Source organism: Sarcophilus harrisii, chromosome 2 (genome assembly GCF_902635505.1).
Source record: "Sarcophilus harrisii chromosome 2, mSarHar1.11, whole genome shotgun sequence".
In the NCBI taxonomy this organism is placed as follows: Eukaryota; Metazoa; Chordata; class Mammalia; order Dasyuromorphia; family Dasyuridae; genus Sarcophilus; species Sarcophilus harrisii.
Genome location: NC_045427.1, coordinates 296,200,209 through 296,224,230, shown reverse-complemented (window position 1 = coordinate 296,224,230; position 24,022 = coordinate 296,200,209).

Below are 24,022 nucleotides of genomic sequence, written 5' to 3'. Positions count from 1 at the left end.
AAGGTGGTAAGTTGAAGGATGTAACTTTGCAGTTGCTAAACTTAGAAAATGAGGCACTATAGAAACCAGAATATAATTCATATCTTCTCTTTTCTGGAATCTGAGTAAAAGTTGGGGGCTGTGAAAAATAGCAGTTACAACAGATTAGTGACCTTGCCCAACAGGGAACTAGACTTAAGGGGAACTTTTTGAAGACATCCTCAAAAAGACTTCTAGGTACTCGAGGATCAAGAGTGTAACATGTGCTCTCTTCATGTATGTCTTACTACTACTTAATTCATTTTCCTCAGGGACTTTCTATGACTAAGAGGAAAATGTGGATCTGTTTTATATTGAATGTTTTGCACCACCTGTTATTTTCATAACTTCTCAACAAATCTTTTTTTTCCCCCTAAAACTTTTTCTAAAGTTTTTCTTTAGTTTTTCTAAAAACTAAAAACTAATGTGAAAAAAAAAATTGATGGAATTCATAAGATAATACTTTCAGGTGATAGAATTAGAATCCAAATATATCAGGGTTACCTACTAGTGCTCTAAGACAGTAGCAGTTTGGGACCCCAAACCAAAGGTGGAAGGAATTTTAAGTAATAGATTTTGCTTTGCAGATTCAGAAATAGTGTGGAATTGGTTGGTAACACCATGGAGATTTTCTTATTATTTCATTTATTTATTTATTTTTTGTTGAGGTAATTGGGATTAAGTGACTTACCTAGGATCACACAGCTGGGAAGTATTGTCTGAGAACAGATTTGAACTCAGGTCCTCCTGACTTCAGGGCTGACACCATAGAGATTTCCAACGATTTAAGAAAGTCACCTGGGCTCTCTCAAATTTTTTCTTCATTTGTATATTGAAATTTTTGATCTGGAGTCCCAATCTTTAAATTCCATCTTTAAATACTATGCTGAAATTAAATAGCCTCAGATATAAAATGTTTATCACTTAAATATTTCACTGGCTTTGTAAATTCATTGACATGGGTTCTTCTTTCAGCAATATGATCTGTTGAATCTACTCAATCTATGTCCATATCTGTGGTCTAGGTTTCTGTGTAAAGCAATACAAATAGAATCTTCTCAGGATATTGGTTTAACTTGAATTTATTCTCTAAGAATTCGCATGTATAGCATAGGAAGTTATACTTGAAGAATAATAATATACATTTTCTATTTCACTGGAGAAGGCTGATGGGGAACAGAGTTTGTTTTAGAAATCCTTCCCATACTAAGGGTGAAACTGATAGTACCATTTAGTTTTAGCACTCTAACAGCTCTAAAATCCTTTAATCCATATATGGGCTCACATTTGTTTCACTGGCTTCTTTATTTTTATTTTTTATTTTTTTTATTTAATAGCCTTTTATTTACAGATTATATGTATGGGTAACTTTACAGCATTGACAATTGCCAAACCTCTTGTTCCATTTTTTCCCCTCTTTCCCAGCACCCCTCCCCCAGATGGCAGGATGACCAGTAGATGTTAAATATATTAAAATATAAATTAGATACACGATAAGTATACATGACCAAACCGTTATTTTGCTGTACAAAAAGAATTGGACTCTGAAATATTGTACAATTAGCCTGTGAAGGAAATCCAAAATGCAGGTAGGCAAAAATATAAGGAATGGGAATTCAATGTAATGGTTTTTAGTCATCTCCCAGAGTTCTTTCATTGGGCGTAACTGGTTCAGTTCATTACTGCTGCATTGGAAATGATTTGGTTGATCTCATTGCTGAGGATGGCCAAGTCCATCAGAATTGGTCATCATATAGTATGTTGTTGAAGTATATAATGATCTCTTAGCCCTGCTCATTTCACTCAGCATCAGTTTGTGTAAGTCTCTCCAGGCCTTTCTGAAATCATCCTGTTGGTCATTTCTTAAAGAACAATAATATTCCATAATATTCATATACCACAATTTATTCAGCCATTCTCCAATTGATGGGCATCCACTCAGTTTCCAGTTTCTAGCCACTACAAAAAGGGCTACCACAAACATTCATGCACATACAGGTCCCTTTCCCTTCTTTATGATCTCTTTAAGATATAAGCCCAGTAGTAACACTGCTGGATCAAAGGGTATGCACTGGCTTCTTTAATAAGTCTATGGGAAGATAGTTTGATTGTGTACTATCTTTTTCATACACAGAAGGCTTGCAACCAACTTATTTGACACTAAAAGGAAATTCTCTGTCTCTGTTTGCCTTTGTCTCTGTCTCTGTGTCTCTGTATCTCTGTTTCTGTCTCTTTCTCTTTTTCTCCCTCTTTCTGTTTTTCTCTCTTGATGCTATAAAATGTATGCTTAATTAGACTTTCAGGATTCAACTTAGTTATTGGCAAAGAATTTTCTAAGACTTTTTACTCTTAATTAATTTGTAGTGCTACAAGCTCCTACCAGAACAACATAAAGCATTCAGAAGTGGGTGACAAAGATAGTGAAGGTCACTGATATTTTGCCATATTGGATCAGTTAAAAGAATTAGAATGAGTTATTCTAGAGACAAGATTAAGTGGGTCTGTTAACTCTCTTGAAATATGTGAAAGATAGTTATGTGGAAGAAGGACAAGATTTATTATCCTTTTTGAGACCCGAGAAGAGAATTAGGAACAAGAGCTGGAAATTTCAGAAATGTGTATTTCACCTCAAGTAAACATGAATTTTTTTTTTTACACTATTGAAGGGGGAGGGAAACTGTTCCCTTTACTGAAGCTGTCTTCCCTTTAAGATTATCACTCTGAAACTGTATTTCCTTTTGATCTGTGATCCCTTTTGGAGTCTTAGCCCCTCCTGGGGAAGGCATATCTCCCCAGATAAGTCATCTTTAGGGGATGCCAGAGCCTTTGATTCAATTAAAAATTATGGTCAAAAAGCACCCCTTCAAAGTGTTGTCAATTCCAATAGGAGATCTGGGCTGGAAACTGATAAGCATCTAAACCTGGGAACCTTGGCTTCTTGAAGCCTGAAGACTCCTTAAAAAGGGCAGTAACTGGACTCACTTTTTGCAGAGGGTCAAGCAATTTGCTAGGACTCTCTGCCCACTGAGAAGGTAGTCTTTTCTCAGTGCAAGAATCCATTTCCCCAATAGAACTCTGCCACCATAGAAGTCAGTCTCTTAGCAAACTGGTTTCTATCCAATAATAAACTTTCATTTCTGCCATTAATAGTTTGGGATAAGTGAATTCTTTCACTTTAAACCTGTGGCTGACCAAAAGGAGATTTTAACAACTTTCTTATTGCCACTAACCTCATCACCACTGGGAATTGAGGGGATACAAATCTCATCACGGAACTATTAAAAGTAGAATGGTTTATCTGGTGTAGTGGTAGGTTAGCCTTTAGTAAGAGGTCTAAAAGCAAACATGGAATGCTTAATTATCAAACAAAGCATAGAAAAGATTCTTGCAAAAATTAGACTAGGTGGCCTATGAAATCGCTTCCAATTTTCATATTTTACATTTATAACCATTGAATATTATTTTTAAAGTATAAACTGATTACCTTCTCATAGATGAAATTTCCAATGAAAAGTTTGGTGTTTTACTGTGAAAAAGCAAGACGTGAGAATGCTGTATCTAAGCACCAGACACGTGCACAACTTCATTTTTACATGGTGTGTTAATCAAGAAGCTTTCTCTGGTCATAAATGCATATAACTTTTTAAATGTAAAAATTAATAGATGATATAAAGAAATATGCTTCAATTAATATAGGCATACATTATAGCTATAAATATATTTCTTAGCAGTTCTATTCAAAAAAGCTACAAATAAATCAGGTTATAGGAGGAAGTCTGAGTACTTTCTGATGAGCTGTCAGGTCATGTTAAGTTCATTTTATGAAACAATATAGATTTGCTATTTAATTTGGGGCTGACAGCATCAAGTAATTTTTAAAAGCCAAAAGGAAGTGATGGGTTTTACTTATGAGACATCACCTTTAGATTACTACTGCTGGGATGAACAGTAGCAAAGAAATCTTTCTGTCTCAGGGGCCCCATACTATCTTTTTTTTTTTTTTTTAATGCATCTTCAGCAAATGAAGGATGACTTAGTTTCACCTTAAATTTTAAAGCACCCCCTTACATATGAGAGCAGCTTGAATTTATGTGCCTATTGGTCCTGTAGGGTCCATGAAAATAGAGCAGAGGGACTTTGAAATGAGCAGAAGAATCTAGTTAACTTCACCTTTCTTGACTTTTTTTCCACATTGGAACCTTTCTTAGGAACTCTGAATATATAGGAAGCAATAGTCTATATGGTGTGAATGATGTATGCTAAAAGGCCTTCTTGACCCCTCAGATCTCCTTATTCACCCCTCAGATCTCCTCCTTCTTTACTCTGACCTGGTGCTTTAACCAAATAAAATTTATTCTTTGCATTAAAGGATCAAGCTTTCCAAGAAAGCTCTGTTAAAATGCAAATACATTACCTGGGGGGATTGCACATTAATCCTGTTAACACTTCACTAAGGATTTGTTCATAAATTCGCTAATACAGAGCCAATCCTCATAAATGAGGTAGGTACATTTTTGTTGGGAAAGGTAGGGTTCTGGGAGTGAGAATCAATTGATGTGTTAGAGACAGATCATAGAGGTCATGAAAGTTGATTGTTATATTTTTAGTTCAAACATTTACACCTTAGATATGAGCAAAAATTACCAATCAGTATTTGATTTATTGTTTTGTTGATTGTCTAAAAGTAAGAAAGTGATGAAGATAAAGTTAATAATGATTAAGATTAAAAATTTGTCATGCATAATTTTTGAAAGTCTATTATTAAACATTTATCAGCATATCTATGGCTTTAAGAGAAAAACAAGGAATAATGAAGAACATTTTTCTACTTCAAAATTTTTCTAAGAATTAGCCCTCACTCTTATCCAGTCAATACAGATACTTTATCTTTCAAAAAAAAATTGTTAATGTATATTTGTATATATTTGTGCAAAAGGTAAAAAGTTATATGGTGGATCAGAATAGAGAAATATAAATAGATTGAGATTAAGGCTGAAGAGGTACTTTTGTATCATATGTATGTGTTAAACTCCTCTGATACAATGTAGTCACACTATTTTCTGTGTCACCTAGGTGACACAATTCTGTATCCAGTATGAGGAAGATGAATTCAAATCTAGGCTCATACATTTTCTTACTGTGAATGTGGATAAGACACTTAATCTCAGATTTCACATTTGTAAAATGGAGAGGATGAGATGGAGAATAAAATGAGATAATATTTATTTGATGATATATAAACCTTAATGTAATGGGCTGAAGCTCGAGTTAATGCACTGAGGTCCCAAGCATGTGAGGCTAAATAGTAATTGGACCATACTCTATTAATATATATATGCTTGGAGAAAGAATGGCCCCTGCCCACTCTTTGTGCAAGTCCTGATGTGTTGTATAGGAAATGACGATTTTGGTAGGTGGAGGCAGAGGGGTGGAGAGAAGAGCAGAAAGAGACTGCTGGCTGGCTTCTTAAAGCAGCTGCGCACATTGCTATTGCTATCCCCCCTTCACTTCTGATCTCCCTTCACCTCTGATCCTTCTTCACCTCTACTGAGAATAAAGATTGAAGATTTTCCCTTAACCTGAATTCCTGACTCCGGCTGATTTTAAAATATGTGGTCATCACACCTTAATACTCTAATAAATTATTATTATTATGTATTGTTTTCTACCTTTTAACTTATTACTTCACCGTGAGGCTAACTTTAGAATAGTTTCTGTAGCGATTAAGTTTGAAAGTTTGTTCATGACATGACTGTTTCTGACATAATATAGCAATTATTTTGCTGATAGGGAATGACCCTTGATAAAGCTGCATTTATCCTAAATCCTAAATAGATAATTGTTTATATTTTTTAATAGATGGATATAAAAAAGACTACCCTTCTATCTTAAAATTATATATGTATGTGCACATGTATAATTACACACACATATAATACCTACACATATAAATATACAAATATTATACATTCATGTATGTGGATGTATATGTGTATGTGAATATATGTTATATAAGATATACATCACATATATATGTTATATATAACATAATTATATGTATATAATTATCATAGAAGTATACTTTCTTTATGACAGTGTTTGAAACTGAAAAATATACTTTAGCTAATTAATTAATTTATTTATTTGCTTCACCTAAGACTGGAGTTTTCAATTAATTTTGTGAGCTAATAGAGAGCATAGAGCATGATTACTCTATATCATTATTCAGAGATAAATATGCCATGTTCAGAATCAATAGTCTAGTTTGGACATAAATCTTTTTCCTGAAAAACTGTCTCTACTGTTTCATGACTACAAGTCATAATATGTTTTTAGATTATGTTGTAGGATCACCTTGGATATGGAGTTCATATTGTTTATTTCCAATAGTGTCTCTTAATTGAACTATATCTGACATTTATGGCAGCTCATGTCAGTAAAGCTGAATCACTACTTGTCAGAATTAAAAATAACAACTTATAAATACATAAAGGATGTTGAAACCATAATAAACAGACTTCTTGTCAATAAAGTCAGCAGAACACAGGGAATGACTTCTCCATGATACCTTAAGATAGGTTCCTTCTGTTTTCTACCATTGTCATCATTGCTGCTTCTACTTTACAACTATAGAGAATATTAAAATTTACAGAGCTTTTTATTTCAAAGGATTATATTAATTGCAATGAACAATCATGTATAAAGAATCTTCAGTGTTCCAGGAACTGTGCCAGGTGCTGCAGACAGAAAAGGAAGAAATGAAATACATTCCTTATGAAGCTGAAAAATGTACACAAAAGTATATATGTATACATACACACACACACACATGAACATACATCAGTGGCAAAGGGAATAGAATCTTGGGTATAGAGTAAAAAGGACATGAATTCAATTCCAGTCTCAGACATTTATTAGCTGTATGACCCTAGGTAAATCACTTACCTCTGCCTCAATTGTCATCTATAAAATGAGGGGGAAGGAGGAGGAAATGTCAAGCCAATTAAAGGTCTTTGCCAACAACAAGAACAACAGAAACAAAACCAGAAATGGGATCACAAAGAGTCAGGACTGAAATGACTGAATAAAAAAATTAATACATACAGAATACAGTGTTATATGGTACCAGAGGAAGGAGGAGTGATACACTAGTAACTGAGGGGAATCAGGATATATTTCCTGTAGAAGGTGGTTCATTTCATAGTTTCATCAATAGTACACTAATGTGCAATATAAACAACAATAATAATAAATAAGGAAGATGACAGTGCTTTAAGGTTTGTGGTGCAATTTACAAATATTATTTAATTCATCCACATAGCAATACCAGGAATTACGTGCTAATATCTATATTTTATAAATGAAGTAACTGATTGAGACAAGCAGAAGTTAAATGATTTGCCTGCAAATTCTTCTCTTCATTGGTAGCTATGGTCAAAGCAATGGGAATCAGTCACTGCTGTATCAAAGCAAAGGGTCATAAGTTGAATTATACATAAAAGGATCCATGATTAATAATCCTATAGTCTACAAATATCATCCCAGTTAAGTAATAGAAGTTCCTATAAAATTTTATTTTCCTCCTTGGTTTTCTGTAAAAAGCAGCATTAATTTTTAATTACTTCCATTTATGAATTACATTTCACTCTTACATTTACTTACCTCATAGTCTCCTACTTAATATAAAATGTCAAATCAACACACCACTTCCATCTCACCAAGAATAAATTTCTCCCAAATATGCATTTTATTTAAAATATGGATGGAAATCTGGGAGAAATAATAGTGCAAAGTCAACCACTGAAAAAATGGATAAACCAAGGAATAAGAAGCACTAATCAAATCTCTAATGAAAAACTAACCAAAAACCAGTGTATACTTTATTAATTTAGCATTGACTTTTTTGCCCCTCCCCCATCTAATAACTACAAGTTAGGTTTAAATGGTATCTCAAACCATTTTCCTTATTCTTGATTTTAAAAAATGAACTTTATCATATTTTCCACATTTGAAACTCTAATGTAATTGTTCTCTGCTTTGAGATAATGTAACAATGTTTTGTAAAATGAATTGAAAACTGATTTGGAGGTATTCAAATCTAAATTGGCTTTCAGATACTCACTGATTATCTCTCCTTTTCCCCATATGGGCCATTGATTTACAAAACAAATCTTTGTTAAAAATATTTTATTAATATTTTTATATCACAATGATTCCTCAATTTCTCCTTCTCTCAAGAGAAGCCTTTTTTTGGTAGTAACAACAAGCAGGATAACCTCAAACACTGACTTTGTTTTATAGTACATAACTTATTCTGCCACTGCTAATGCAGAGAGCTCTTCTTTACTAAGAGAAGGGGAATGTTACCTTATTAGTCTTCTGTACCTGAGATTTATTATTACATTGATATAATTTACTGATGTTGATATCATGCTGTTTCAAAACATAATTTCATAACATTAGTGTGGCTATTGGTAACTTAGAGAAATTCCTAAATTCCTCATATTATTTACCAAGGTGTCAGTCTGTACTTTGAGTTTTCTGTCTTCCTGGGTAACATATTTTCAAAACATTACCATATTATGTGAGTCTTATCTATATGGCTAATTGAATTGCTTACACAACAGTCTCACATTTCAAAATCAAAAGCATATTGGTGATAGTGCCCTATGTTGCCTATGTAAAGGTAAATTTTCATCTATGTAAAAAGAATATAAGTTCCTTGCTATCAGATATGATGAATAGTAGGTACTTAATAAATGCTTACTAATGTATTTATTTGTATATTGCAACTAATTACAAGAAAAAATAGTTTAAAGTTTGTTTTTAAGTATATACAAAGGATGTAGACTATGAAAAATATAGTAAATACTATATAAAGACTTATCCATTTCTTCCCTCTCTGTCTTAAACATTTTTAAAATTTATTTTTGAGGGGGACAAATATTTTTTGAGATAACTGGAGAAAGAACCATTTCCTTATCTATTTAATTGAGGTCTAAGAATTAGATGACATTGTAGAGAGTGACTTTGACATTTTTTTTTGAGACAACACAATTTCTCTATTTTATATTGTAGTTAGGTTCCAATTCATGCAAATTATGAATTCGAAATTTTAAATCATGAAACCATAAAGTGGTCATATATATTAAAATTTTCACTATTCCATTATAATTATGAAAATCTTGTCATTGATTCATATAATTTGAAAAGAAAGATGAAAAAAATCAGCAATACTCTATCTAAATCTGACAAAATGAAATATGTTACATGTACAGTCCTTTAAATTTAAATCTGCAAAGAATGGAGACAAATGCATTCATTTTGTTATGTCTACTTTGTAGCCAAGTTTAGTCATTAAAACATATGGTAATTGTTTTTCTTTTCATTTACAATTGTTGGAGTTTTTTTTTTTTTTTTTTTTTTTTTTGTATTTTGTTTTTCTGGGTGTCATTCTGTTTATTCTTCATCACTTTACATAAGTTACCTCATATTTTTCTAATCTTCATATTCATACTTTCTTAAGATATAGTAAAAATCTATTTTATTCTCTTACCACAATGTGTTCAGTGATCACCTAGACATCTGCTTTGTTTCCAGTTCTTTGCTACTACAAAATGTGTTACTATGAACATTTTGGAGTATGTGGGATCTATTTTTCTTTCTTTCTTTTCTTCAGGTATAAGATTATTAGTGGAATCTTTGAATCAAAATATTTGGACATTTTATTCATGTTATTTGAATAGTTCCAAATTGCTTTTCCAAAGCATTTTACTAATTCACATCTAGCCAACAATGTACTAGTGTTTTCTTTTTTTGTTTGTTTTTACTTTTTTTTCCCTCACATTGACTATTTACATCTTTTATTCTCAGTTAATTTGATGGTTTCAATTTAGATTTTTATTATCATTAGTAATTTGGAATTTTATTTCATATGGCTGTTAGTGGTTTTCTGGAGTTTTTTTGTTTTTTTGTTTTTTTTTTTTTTAAGCAGGTCTAACTATGCAACCTGCCTACTTAATATTCTCTTTTGACTTCCTATTGTCATCAGTATCAAAATAATATTATCTTTTAAAGCCTTTTACAACCTTGTACCTTCTTATCTTGCTAGTCTTCTCTTCTTATATTTATTTGCCTTAAGAGTTATTCAGTGATACTTGAATTCTTCCTGTTACTTGCACAACACTCTTAGGTCTTAAGCTAATGCCATTTCACAGAGTGTTCCCCATGATCAAAATGCTTTCTTCCTTCCTCTCTGCCTCCTGGCGTCCAGATCTACCTTCAAGACAGCTCAGATCTCACAATCTACAAAAGGCAATGGTCTTCCATTGACTTTTCTATTTTAAAAAAAATATTTTTTAAAATTTTTGAAACCAAACAAGCATTTCTCATAGCATAGCATAATAAAAAAGATGATTCCTGTGAAAATGCAAATTTACTGTATGCAACTTGCTATTCTTTTTAAAAATATAATACATTTATCATTTAAATTTCTTTTTTTCTTCCCCCCATTCCGATCCTAGAGTTGGCTACCATTAATTCTAAATATGTGGACACACATACACATGTAAAATTATTCTATAAATACTTCTATTTATCAATTCAAATCTATCTCTGGATGCAGATGTTTTTCTTCATATTTCCTTTATGGTAAATTATTTTGTATTTATAATAAGGCAAAATAATTTATTCATTCAAATTCATTCTTGAAACAATATTACTGTTACTTTATACAATGTTTTCTAGTTCTGCTCATTTCACCCTTCACTTTCTGCAAGTTTTTCTATGTTTTTTCCTATGAACACTGAGTTTATCATTTTTTTTTATAGCACAGTAGTATTCTATTGCAATCATATGCCATATCTTATTTAACCATTACCCAATTGATGGACATCCCTACAATTAGCAATGATTTTCAAATGACTTCCCTCTGAAATTATTTTCAATTATTCTGTGTCTTTGGTGGGTGCTTAGTTTTTTTTGCATGCTGTCTTTGTCATAAAGATTTGAATCTCCCAAGAGTAGGGATAGTGTTTCCCCTCCTTTCTTTAAGTGCTAAGCACTTAGCAAAGTAAATTGAATATGATAAAATTATAATAATATTTACAAAATGCTTACTCTGTACCAAGTAGTACATTAAGTATTTAAAATTATTATCTCATTTTATTCTTATTTTGTACTGGAAGGTAAATATTATCATGCCCATTTTATAGGTGAGGAAACCGAAACATACAGAGGTTAGGTGAATTACACAGGAACTGGTAAGAATTTAAATTGTAAGAATTAGAATGAACTCAGGTCTTTCTGACTCTAGGCCCTGCTCTATTCACTTCAACAGATAGCTATATTAAGCTTAATAAATAAAAGCTCAATAAATGTTTATTGATTAACTGATTTCCTCCTCAAAACATTTATTATATCTGTAGTTTTTTGATTATTATTTTTTAATTTTTAATTTTTTATTATTGCTTTTTATTTACAAAACATGTACATGGATAATTTTTCAACACTGACCCTTGAAAAATCTTCTGTTCCAAATTTTCCTCTCCTGTCCACCCACTCCCCTAGATGGCAGGTATTCCAATACATGTTAAAATATATGTTAAATCCAATATATGTATACATATCCATATAGTTATTTTGCTCCATAAGAAAAATCGGTTCTAGAAAGAAAAAAAAAAAAAAACACACCTTAGAAGGAAAACAAAAATGCAAGCAAACAACAACAGAAAGAGGGAAAATGCTATGTTGTGGTCCATACTCAGTTCCCACAGTCCTCTCCTTGGGTATACATGGCTCTCTTCATTACTGAACAATTGGAATTGGTTTGAATTAATTCATTGTTGAAGAGAGCCATGTCCATCAGAATTGATTATCGTATAGTCTTGTTGTAGCCATGTACAATGATCACCTGCTTCTGCTCATTTCACTCAGTATCAGTTCAGGAAAGTTAGTTTTTTGATTATTTGTTTTTTTTGGATAGACTAAAACAGAATTCTGGAACATACCCTTGACTGAGAGTAAATCATGTAGAATATTCTTTATGTTTTTCCCGCTATTCATGGAATCTCACTTTCAGACAAGATCTTTTCTTTTTCTAAAGTAATATTTTTAACATACTTTATTTTGTCTTTGGTCTGTTTCTCATAGAAAATGATGATCCCTTAGATGATGAAGAGATATAGATATAGATATAGAACTGAAAAAGACTTTGAAACTGATTGTGATACTAAATAAACAAAAATATGTATTAGAGAACAAAAAGAAGTTAGAAAGATAGGTAGTGAAATGGTTTAAAAAAATTCCCTCTTTAACATGTAAAATTTGATAGGTGTACAGGACATTCAAATGGAAATATATAGCAGAAAGATAGTGATGCTTTCAACTATTTTCCTTTAATATTTTTCCTTTAATTCTGATTTACTCAATTTATGTTTAGCATTATATATATATGATATATATATCTGTATATATAGATATGACTATGTTATCATATGTATATGTGTGTATATAACATATATATGTATATAATATAATTAGTATATATCCACACAGTTTATCCCACTAATTCATTCCCATTTTGTAAAAACGTTTCCCTTATAACTTGGTGGGAAAACATATGGTTGTTAAAAGATTGTAAAAGAAAATTAAAGGAAGTGAATCTAAGCTTTAAGAATTATATATGAGAACAGAAGGTTCAGTACTTGGCAAGAAAGGGTATATTTTTAAAGTATGCATAATTAAAATACACTATGTAGCTTCTTCTAAGGGATCATCACCCATATCTTATAGCCAACCTCTTCCTTCCACTCATAAAACAATGTTAGTTCAGGTCCTATTACCTCTGTCCATGAAAATTCCAATAGTGTCCAAATTGGTTTCCCAGACTATAATCTCACCCTACACCTTCACTAATTTATTCTCCATATAACTATCAAATAACTTTTCTCCATAGATTTGAGCATATCACTCTCTTGAATCATACTCTAATGATCCCCTATTGCTTCAATCATTAAATACATAGAAGCACCTCACAATTTGTCATTAATTTTTCTTTTCAGTTTGATTTCACATTATCTTTCACAAATACTATATTTTAGCTAAACTAACCCACTTTTTGTTCCTCTAAGTGATATTCTGTCTTCAATCTCCACACTTTTTTGGGAATGCTCTACTAGAAGGCATGTTGGATCCTGACTTATGGGTCCAAGCTATTCTATGAAAATTACTAACATAAGCATTTTCTAAAATCACTAATATAAGCATGTTTAAACAATACATATAGGCAACATTCCCCACCCTTAAAGAATTGATGTTCTATTTGGATGACACAACTAAAGACAATGTGAGAGCTACCTAATCCATTCAGAAACCTAATTGTTAGCCTGGACACTATGGAATGGCTTAATTGTTAAAAAGGCAGCATAAGACAATAGGAAGACCTTATGATAAGTTCTATTATGTTTTCTATGTGTATCTGAACATACAAATAGGAAAATTGCTTTTCCTATTTTCTTCTCCCGCTGCTTTGTCCCATTCTCCTCTTGTTGACCTTTTCTATTCCCAGAAATATAGACTACTCTATTTTTGCCATTTTATGATTGAGGGCTCTCTTGTGCTTCATTAGTCATGGCAGGACAGCCCAAACTACACATTATTGCCATTGAAGAGTTCAGATGGAATGGTCTGGATCAGGAAGAGAGTATTCCTGTTTTTGTTTTTCTGTGTTTTTTTTTTTTCTTCTAAGTAGCACTTTCAGTCAGATAAGTGCCTATTATACCTCTAACCCCCAATTCTCCTGGAGAGGTAAGTAACTCTTCCCTCTCAATTGTATGTTTGTTTTTTAAGGTTTCAAGTGACACCTGGTTGTAGTTGTTACTCTGAATAATCATTATTTTCTGTGGTTTTGCTTATCTTGTCCATTTTGATTTCAACCAAGACTTGCCAAGCTAAAGACCTGATCTTTCAGGTCTAAAGACCCGAGTCTGCCTATCTAGGAAATTTTCTGTGCATGTTTGTGAGTGTGTATACATTAATTCCAAATGAAAAGAAAACCTAACAGAAAACAAATAAACACTCTTTAATTTTCTTTAAGATTTTGTATTTCTCAGATTTATCGATCATGAAGTATTTATACCTACTATATGCCAAGCATTATTATTTTCATTTATCTGTAAATATCTTCTACATATCTAGCTATTTAAATATTTTCTTCTCCATTAGAATGTATGCTTCCTGAAGTAAGGGATTATTATTATTATTATTAATTTTTGGTCTTTGTTTCTTAGATACTTAGAACAGTGCCTAGCACACTGTAAGTCCTTAATAAATGTGATTCATTAATTTACTGCACTTATAATCTACAGCCTCTTTTACCATCATCTTTATACTTTTGAGTAGTTCCTTATTGCTTTTGTTAATTAATTAGTTGCATTCATGGCTAGTCAAATATATTTCTGATTTTTTTTTTTTACCTGAAAATACATTTGGTTTCAAAGTATAATAAAATAATATTTAAAGTATGGAAAATTATAAAATCTTACGGACAAGGAAAGTGATCAGGTAATTGTCCATCAATCTTCAAATCAAAAATGATGAAGATAAAAGAAAACTAAAATGGCTGGAATTCTGAATGTGAATTGCATTTATAAAAATAAGATATGTATTGTGTTTTAAAGTTTACAAAACACTTTATAGATATTTTTGTTTGATCCTTACTATAATCCTAGGAGGTAGTTATTATTATTATCTTCAATTTATAAAATAATACAACTAGAAACTATCTGAAGCCAGATTTAAACTTGTCTTTCTGACTCTAGATCCAGTGCCCTATTTAATGAGCCACCTATCTGCCTCTTCAGATAAATAATGGGAAATGTGCTTAAGACAACATTGTTTGGATGAGTGATAACAGGAAAAAAAATTTGTTTTCAAATGTTTATATATATATATATATATATTATATCTCCTCTCTTAGCATGTACAATATAATGAAAACTTTGATAATTTTTTCAAGATCATTTTCTGAACAATATTTTCATTTTTTTCTAGACTAAATATATGGGAAATTGAAGTGAGAGAAAAAGATTAAGCTCCATTGACCCTTGGGCACACTTTTGAAGTTGCTTTTAAAAAAATAACATATGAACTAATTGTCTTGTCATTTGCTTCTTTCTCATTAATGTAGAGTGCACAAAAATGATAGACTTGATTGTTTTGATTAGTTGGGTTCTAGTTAATTCTGGTCTCCTTGTATCTAGGGTTTATTTTTACAGTTGGTATTATAGATGAAATGCCTAAAGGAAATACTATGACAAGTTAACTGAATAGAACTTATTAAGCTGAAAAGTCTTTTAGCTACTGTTAAATATTCTCCCTATAATTTTATCACTTTACAATATATATAATGCTATGGTTTTTCAGACACGATGTTTGATCCCTTCATGTAGTCTGCCATACTTTAGAAATAAATTGAACAATTTGAGTTAAAAGGAAGAAAAAACAACAACAATAACAACAAAAATAAAAACACATCAGAAGTGCAAATCACCATGGAACAATAACTGGTCTAGTGTAGAAGACTGCAATCATTGGTACACTCATCGTAATAAATGAAGGGGCAAGAAAGAATATCGAAGTACTGAATCAGTCAAAATTTCAAATGCTAATATAGCCAATATGGAGGTACTTTGAATTAGTTTCTGTTTCTCAAGTATTTCTGAGCACCTACTTTGTACTTAATACTGTATTTTGAGTTTCTGTATAATATTTTGTAAATAAGATTTATCTTTTCTCTGCCAGGTATTCCCTCCTTAAAGCACTTCCTTAGAATTTAAGAGAAAATTTTGAGCAACAGCATAAAGATTGCTAGACCAACTGATTGTTGACCCTAGGCACCTGAGTGGTGAATTAGTGTCAGGGATACTCCCTTTGTATCTTGCTGGGCCTCTGAGTTAGAAGGCAAATGGAATGATTTTAGAAGTCTCATCTTTGTTAAACAAAGATGAAGAATTGGACACTCATGCTTTTACTCTTGGGGGGAAGTCCATGGGCCTTTGCTGAATTGCATCATTTTAGAGTTGAATGGAATTCCATTGGCTACCTAGCATCTTTCAGACCTAAAGACCTAATAAATAAATAAAATTAAAACAAATCCTTGCAACATTGCATGCACAATCTATTGTCTCTTCCTAAAAAAGATCTATGAAGAGGAAAATCCTCTAAAGCAATCTATTCTATTTTGGGACAGCTCTATTTATTAGGAATGAAATTTTCTATTTTTTTAAAATCAAGGATTCTCTCCTGGAGCTCTGGCAACAGAAGGAAGAAATATGCGGTGTGTTCATGAAATACTTATCACTAGAGTTTTAATCAAGAATACTTTATCTTCTCTGAGAAGACCAAAGAGATATGTAGGTTTGTAGTGAGGGAACATGATCTTACTATCTTGCTATATAGGGAAGTGATCTTGCTAAGGGAAATACAGTGATCTTGCCTGCTATGGCAAACTTCTAGTACTCTATTTATGATAGCCTCTGATAACTTTACATAGATAGTTATAACCTATGCCATAAATTCTAATTCATAGACCTCCCCCCCACCCAAGTTTTTGATTTTCAACATGTTTTACCCTTCAGTTCTTTGAACTCCCTACCAGCCACTAGTCCACCATAGCACAAGAATTGATAGAAAAGTGGACGAAATTAAGGAGTTGGACTGAGAAATTATGGGCAAAATAACAGATCACATCTGTATATCATATTTATGATCAGCAAAGAGCTTGAAATATATTCATTCATTTGATGCTTTAATACCACTGTGAAGAAAATAGTATCATTCTTCCTGTTTAAGGATCAAAAACCTAAAGCTGGAACTTTTTCTGGGTCAGATAACCAGCCATAGGCAACATTACACATTAGAAAAGATAGAAAGAGTCAGAGAATGTGGGTACAGATATCTGTTCTTCCTCTTATTACTTATATAACTTTAAATCACAGCCTCTTTTGGCATCAGTTTCCTCATTAATAAAATGAAAGGATTGGACCAAAGATTTCTCTAGTTTGTTCTCACCATAAATCTATGAACTTATGGGTCTTTAAGTGTCTTACAGGAATTTGATTCCAAATCTTGCCAATAAACATCCCCTCATTCTATTTATTATAGCACCAGATATACCCACTTTATAGTGAGAAGAAAATGACTCATTTCATTAATATCTTATATGAACACTAACACAATTTGTATGAAATTTTAGTGCTGTCATCTATTCTCATAAATACTGTTTGTTCTGATGAGAGAACTCAATAATAACTATTTTAGGTTTGAAATAAACACATTATACTTATGTCTTTGTCTGTCTGTTTATCACTCTATCTGAACATAGCCACAAATATACAGATACATATGTATATATGTATAATTTCTTTTAAGCCTTGCCCCTAAATTCTACAAGATAGGGATAATAGTACCCATTTTTCAGATAGGAAAGATTAGACTAAGTGAATTAGCTAAGTTCACATAAAGAGTAACTGTTAGAATTGGTTATTATTATTTATAAAAGGAAAATATTGCAATTTTCTTCCAAAATTTCTATATGGATTTTTGGCACATTGCCATACCAGGAAAATTACAATTTTCTCATCTGAAATGATGTTTTATGGACTCTGAGATCATTAAAGTATATTCTTTCTTTTTTGGAATTCCTTTTGATAGCATAATGTAATTTTCTGTCTGTTCATTTCTCTCTTTCTCAGTCTCTCTCTCTCTCTCTCTTTCTCTCTCTCTCTTTCTCTCTCTCTCTCTCTCTCTCTCTCTCTCTCTCTCTCTCCCCTTCTTCCTCTCTCTTTCCCTCTCCCCTCTCTCTCCCTGTTTTGCAATCCCTTTCTTCCCCTCTCTCCCTTTCTCTCCTCTCCCTCCATGTCTCTAGTATTAGTTGGATGGATTCAGAAGAAATGGCATCTGGGCCAATGCTTGAGATTTCATCAAAGGAATTCCCATTGTGAATACTTCCTATATTGATGCGATTTAGCATCTTGTCTGTAATTTAGAACAGTAATATCAGAGATTTAAAGCTGCAAGGTAATTCAAAGGCCAGATACATAAACCTCTTTATTTTACAGATGAAGAACTGAAGCCCAGAGTGATTAAAGGGTTTGAATATACAGGAATATACTCAAAGAGATCAAAGAAGAGGGAAAAGAACCTATTTGTATAAAAATATAACAGCTCTTTTTATGGTGGCATACAATTGGATATTGAGGACATATGAGTGGTATATGATTGAAATAGAATATTATTGTGCAAAAAGAAATGATAAGCAGAATGCTTTCAGAAAATCATGAGAAGACTAATATGAGCTCATGTAATCACAACATTGTATATAGTAACAACAATATTTGTAGGATGAACAACTGTGAAAGACTTGCTCTCATCAAGATAATGCTTCAAGACAATTCCAAAGTGATGAAAATGCTATCCCACGCCCAACAAGAGGGAAATGATGAACTCTGAGTATAGAATAAAGCATACATTTTCACTTCTTTTGTATTTTTATAATAGAGCTAAGAATATATATACATATATGTATATATATATACATACATATATATGTGTCCATACACACACACATATGTACACCCACACCCACTCACCATAAATATACTCACATCCCTCTACATATATATGTGTGCATACAAATATACAAGACCATATATATATGTGTATAATGTCTTTTAAAAGGTGGGATTTAATCACAGATCCTTTAATTTTGGATACAATTCTTTTCGCATTCTACTAGGCTACTCCTTAAATAGTTACTTGAAAATGTTAACTGACTTTTCTTTTTTTTTTTTTTTAATAAATTTTAATTATTATTTTTGTTTCTTTTAAAAGATTTTTCTAATTTCATGAAAAACAATTTAACATTCATTTTAAAGATTGAGTTTCAAGACAATTTTCATCCGAAGAAATTGAAACTATTTCTAGCCATATGAACAGATACTCCAAGTCACAATTAATCAGAGAAATGCAAATTAAGACAACTCTGAGATACTACTACATAATGTCAGACTGGCTAGAATGGCAGGGAAAGATAATGTGGAATTTTGGAGTGGATGTGGGAAAACTGGGACACTGATACATTGCTGGTGGAATTGTGAATGCATCCAGCTATTCTGGAGAGCAATTTGGAACTATGCTCAAAAAGTTATCAAACTGTTCATATCCTTTGATCCAGCAGTGTTACTATTGGAGTTATATACCAAAGAGATACTAAAGAAGGGAAAGGGACCTGTAAGTGCCAAAATGTTTGTGGCAGCCCTCTTTGTAGTGGCCAGAAACTGGAAACTGAGTGATGCCCATCAATTGGATAATGGCTGAATAAATTGTGGTTTATAAATATAGAATGTTATTATTCAGTAAGAAAAGAGAAAGTAAGTTAGTATTCAGTAAGAAATTGTGGTATATGAATATTATGGAATATTATTGTTTTGTAAGAAATGATTAGTGGGATGATTTCAGAAAGGCCTGGAGAGACTTACATGAACTGATGCTGAGTAAAATGAGCAGGAACAGGAGATCATTATATACTTCAACAACAATACTATATGATGATCAATTCTGATGGACGTGGCCCTCTTCAACAATGAGATGATCCAAATAAGTTCCAATAGAGCAGTAATGAACTGAACTAGCTACACCCAGCGAAAGAACTCTGGGAGATGAATATGAAATTCCCAATCCCTCTATTTTTGTCCGCCTGCATTTTTGATTTCCTTCACAGGCTAATTGTACACTATTTAAAAGTCTGACTCTTTTTGTACAGCAAAATAACTGTTTGGACAAATATACATATATTGTATTTAACTTATACTTCAATATATTTAACATGTATTGGTCAACCTGCCATCTGGGGGAAGGGGTTGGGAGAAAGAGGGGAAAAGTTGGAACAAAAGGTTTTGCAATTGTCAATGCTGAAAAAATACCCATGCATATATCTTGTAAATAAAAAGCTATAATATAATTTTAAAAAATTTTAAAAAATTGCCTAAGAAGGCAACTGATTTGATATAGGTTATATATATACAGTCATGAAAAACATTTCCATATATCATTTCTGAAAGAAAACATAAACAAAAATTAAACTAAGAAATAGAAAAAAATATAAAAAGCATGATTAAATCTCATTCAGATTTCATCAGTTTTTTCTCTGAAGGTGCATAGTATTTTTCATTATAAGCCCTTTAAATTGATTTAGTTCATGGTATTGCTGAGGAGAGTGAAGTCATTCAGATTTGATCATTATACAAGATACCTTTCTGTATCCAGTGTTCTCTGGTTCTGCTCACTTCATTTTGCTTGAGTTCATATAAATCTTTCCAAGTTTTGTCTGAAAACCAAATGTATTCGGTATAACACAATAGTATTCCATCACAATCATAAACCCCAATTAATAAGCCTCTCCTTAATTTTTGTTTTTTTTTGCCACCAAAAATGAGCTATTTTATGCATTTGTTTATGAAGTTTTATGAATTAATTCATAGTTAATTTTTATGTAGGTACTTTAAAGTTCTTAATGTAATTAAATATCTTTTTTTTCCTCAAAGAATTTTACTTAGTTTACTTAGATTTTTGCCCTGTAGTATATTATATTCCAAGCCTTCTGATTGTTTCTTTTTTGACAGCTTGCAATATTTTCTCCTTGATTTTGGAGCTTTGGGATTTGACTATAAAATTTCTGAGAATTTTCACTTTAGAATCTTTTTTCAGGAAAATATCAATATATTCTTTCTTTTCCCTAAAATTTTTCCATTTATTTATATTTAATACATATTGCTTTATGAATCGTGTTGGGAGAGAAAAATCAGAATAAAAGGGAAAAACCATGGGATGGAGAGAAAAAGAAAAGAAAAAAGAAGTGAACATAGCATATGTTGATTTGCATTCTGTCTCCATAGTTCATTTTCTAGATGCAGATGGCATTTTCTATGTAAAGTATCTTGGGATTGACTGGGATCACTGAAACACTGAGAAGGACAAAAACTTTCATAATCCATCATCACACAATCTTTCTGTTACTATGTAAAATGTATTGCTGGCTTTTCTTGTTTCATTCAGCATCAGTTCATGCAAATCTTTCCAGACCTTTTTAAAATCAGCTTGTTCATCATTTTTTATAAAACAGTAATATTCCATTACCTTCATATATCACAACTTATTCAGTCATTCCTCAATTGATGGGCATCTACTCATTTTCCAATTCTTTACTACCACAGAAAAAGCTACTACAAACATTTTTGCACATGTGGGTCATATTCCCTCCTTTATGGTTTCCTTATACAGATTCAATAGTGTCTCTACTGAGTTGAAGGGTATGCAGTTCTATAGCTCTTTCGGCATAGTTCCAAATGGCTCGCCAGAATGATTGAATCAATTCATAACTCTACCAACAATACAGTAGTGTCCCAGTTTCCCCACATTGCCTCCAACATTTGTCATTATCTTTTCCTGTCATCTTAGCCAATCTGAGAGCTATGCGATTGCACCTGAGAGTTATCCAACATTAGAATTTCTAAAAGACAAAAGCTGAATATTAAGTCACAACTTCAGACTATGAATACTACTTTGAAAACCTCACAGCAGTGAATCATCTAGTTGATTTTTCCTGTTTTATTTCTAAGGAAGTTCAGAGATAAAATTTATATATCTATAAAGTTCTTGTATGGAATTATTTTTAAGGTTATCTTTAATCTTAAAAAAGATTTTTTTTCATGATGTTGGATAAAGAACATTGTAAAAGTAAGAAATCCTAGAAGAAAATTAATCAGTTTCTAACAGTGTGCATATTTTTCAAATTGTCTATTTAATTATCTGCAGATATTTTGACCAGAAATCACATTCCAGTAAAGGAAAAATAAAATGTGTTTTTCAAGTGATTATCCATATAACTTTCTAGTGAATAAAGTTCTGAGAACAAGTGATCCAACTGTTTTAATATGAAAACATAGCTTAGAGAATAGGATGTTCCAGTAGATTTCAGTGTGCCTGGTATATTACCAAACAAACATGCCACTAAATAACTCTTTCTCCCTAGTTTACAAAATCCTGAGTATCCTCTTCCATGTTTCACTCTGTCTTCATTGTCAGGCTCAGAGAATTAATGGTTGGGGAGGAACACTAGAAAATCATCCAGCTAAACACTTCAAGTCTGAGAAGAAGAAAACTGAAGATTTTAAAAGAAATGTAGAGGGCCTCTGACCCAGAGGTGTAAGCTTGGAATATATTGACCAGGGGGCAAAAATAAAAAGATGGAGATTATGTGTAGAAGGACAAAAAGGTTATCACAGGAGCACAAAGTATAGTTCAGAATTAGGTGTTCTTACATCAGAAGAGGGCCAGACATTACTCTAGATATTCTGGGACATGTCTGTATGGTAACTTCAGATGACTAGATGCTTGGCTTTAGGAGATGAATGATATAATGATTGACCCTTAGCAGTTGGTTTGCAGGATCAGGAGAGAAAGTTACTTTATATTACACTGGCAAATAACTCCATTATCTTTGCCAAAGGAATCCCAAATAGGATCACAACGAGTCATACATTACTGGAAGGATTGAACAACAACATAACACTGGAAAGTGAAGCAATGTGAAGCACAAAGTTAGAAATATCCATTTAACTATTGGGAAGAAGCCCAATTCCTTGGATGGCAGAACCATTGAGGCCATTCAACTTTAATTGTAGCTCTACCCAGTTAATAAATAGGCAAATTCTATTGCTAAGAGATGTATTGCATTTGACTGTCCTACATAGTCAGATTCTTCCTTCACTCTTCACAATTACACTCACAATGTAATTGAATTTCTTGATTCCCACAATAATAATGGTCCTGTACTGTCTTTGGCTATTTTCTGTTATGAGACTGGTGATCCACACACATCATCTAGTCAATCATAGAAAGAGATAGAAAAGAACAATGGATTGAATACCTCTGTTTCCTGAGTTTTGGTATTTGTTCTGATACATTTACTCTGGATAACATATTTTAAGAAGGACATTGATAAGCTTGAGAATAGCATCCAGAGCAGGGAAGCTAGAATGGTTGAAGGTCCATGAGTTCATCTCATATAAAGACCAGATGAAGGAATCAAATTTTTTTTTAAAGTGTAAACCATTTAGAATTTAGACAAATACAAAGTGCAAACTCAGAAAAGAAGGGTTTGCTTTCATATAGAAGAAATAATAAATGCTCCATATTACTTAAGGGATAGAATAAGAAGTAGTGAAAAATTATAGAAACAATTTTGGGATGTAATGAGAAGCTGTCCAAAGACTAGAACCTTCAAATGAGAAGATTTCAGGTGACTGATTCCATCCCATCTTCAATAGGAAATCTTCAAGGAGATACTGGATTAATACATTTGAGATCTATTGGAGTGGGTTTTCTATCAGTCCCAGATTGGAGTACATGGCTAGAAAGGTATCTCCTCAAATTCTGTGATTTTGTGAAGCTATGGCACAAACAAACTATTAAGCATTTGTGGATCCCCATTGTTTCCAAAGTTCTTTTAAATCTACCATCATCCTACAGAAAACTCTGTGACAACTATACAATAGAGTCCAAAAGTAACAAGATCATCTGAAGCCCCAGTACTATCAGTTGTTTGTCCTAGTTCCATTCTTCCTATGTGGGCAGGCTTTATTTACCTGTAACCTTCACCTTTGTAAACGTTTTCAGAATTGTCAGACTGCCCTTTCACCACAACTGCAGTGGCTCAAAGCATTTGCAAACAGAGCATACATAAGGCTCTCTTACAAGAAATTGTTCCCATAAAGGAGAAAATGAAGACCGTCTATCTTCTGCCAATTCTACTTAACTGAAGCTTCCAAACAAATTTTTAGTTTTTTTCATCTAATTTTGTGGACTGCATAATATTCATCAAAAAAGGAAACTGAGAAAGTATTGCACATCAGAATAAGTAAAATGCAGTTATGTTCTTTGGATG